At 43.1% G+C, this 949-nt stretch overlaps 1 non-coding gene across 1 annotated transcript; it reads right to left on the bottom strand.

Annotated features, from left to right (window-relative positions):
* Nucleotides 1-262: 262 nt before the first annotated feature.
* TRNAG-UCC (transfer RNA glycine (anticodon UCC)) lies at nt 263-334 on the bottom strand. Its single transcript has one exon. It is a non-coding gene; the product is annotated as a tRNA-Gly (tRNA).
* Nucleotides 335-949: the final 615 nt, after the last annotated feature.

Here is a 949-nt window from a genome sequence, read left to right as displayed (position 1 = left end):
GAGATGCTGCAGTTCTAAAGGCTGGTCATTGCCTGCCCCCCTGCAGCCCATTTATTACCAGCAGTTGTGAGTGGTGACTGCTGTTTGTAAAATATAAAAATTTCAGGACATAGAAAGTCGCAGACGGGGATTTTGGGATGCCTGCCTATGTCTTTGTTTATTATTTATCTAATAGCTGAGTAATCTGGTCAAGATATTTCTCTTTTTTTTAACATATTGCGTTAGAATAGCTACTGCTTTCTTAATGTATAAATATTAGCACTGCGTTGGCCGGGAATCGAACCCGGGTCAACTGCTTGGAAGGCAGCTATGCTCACCACTATACCACCAACGCTCCATGGCATATGTTTCTTTTAAGCTCTAGACATCACAACCCTGAGTTCAATTACTATATTGCACCAGTATCAGAGGTATTTTTGGTTTACAGACCAACATGAAAATCAGGAAAAGAGTTCTTGCAACTGCTAAGGAACTGGAGATTGAAACCCATGCAAAAGCTGCGCAGAAAAGGAGAAAGGGAAAGCAGCAGTTCAAATCATTGAAATAAGCATATATTGGCAGCAAGGGAAAAACAGCAGGGTAGAGAAAGAAAACAGCTACACGAAATTCACAGGAGATTGATAATAGCAGGACAAAAAAAGGTAATAATAGCGTTCCAAGCAGGCTCAGAAAGAAGTGCGAGGGTCCCATCTTTCGTTAATGATCATAACTGTGCATCATTTCCTTTGAAGTGTAGGGTTGATTCTCTGACCATCTGTCTCCCTGACTTTGAGCAGAGACCGATAGTTGAGCAGTCTCTTCCCACAAAAAGCTGGCACAAGCCTGCTGTTTTCCGCTCTGGCAGCGTGGAAACGAGAGAGTGGTCCTCACAAGAAAAAAAAATCAATCCATGCTAGCAGAGGATGGTTTCAATCCATCGACCTCTGGGTTATGGGCCCAGCACGCTTCC

This window comes from Pleurodeles waltl, unplaced genomic scaffold, assembly GCF_031143425.1.
Source record: "Pleurodeles waltl isolate 20211129_DDA unplaced genomic scaffold, aPleWal1.hap1.20221129 scaffold_135, whole genome shotgun sequence".
In the NCBI taxonomy this organism is placed as follows: Eukaryota; Metazoa; Chordata; class Amphibia; order Caudata; family Salamandridae; genus Pleurodeles; species Pleurodeles waltl.
Note: the sequence above shows the minus strand (reverse complement) of the source record. Positions and strands in the feature narration are given on the sequence as shown.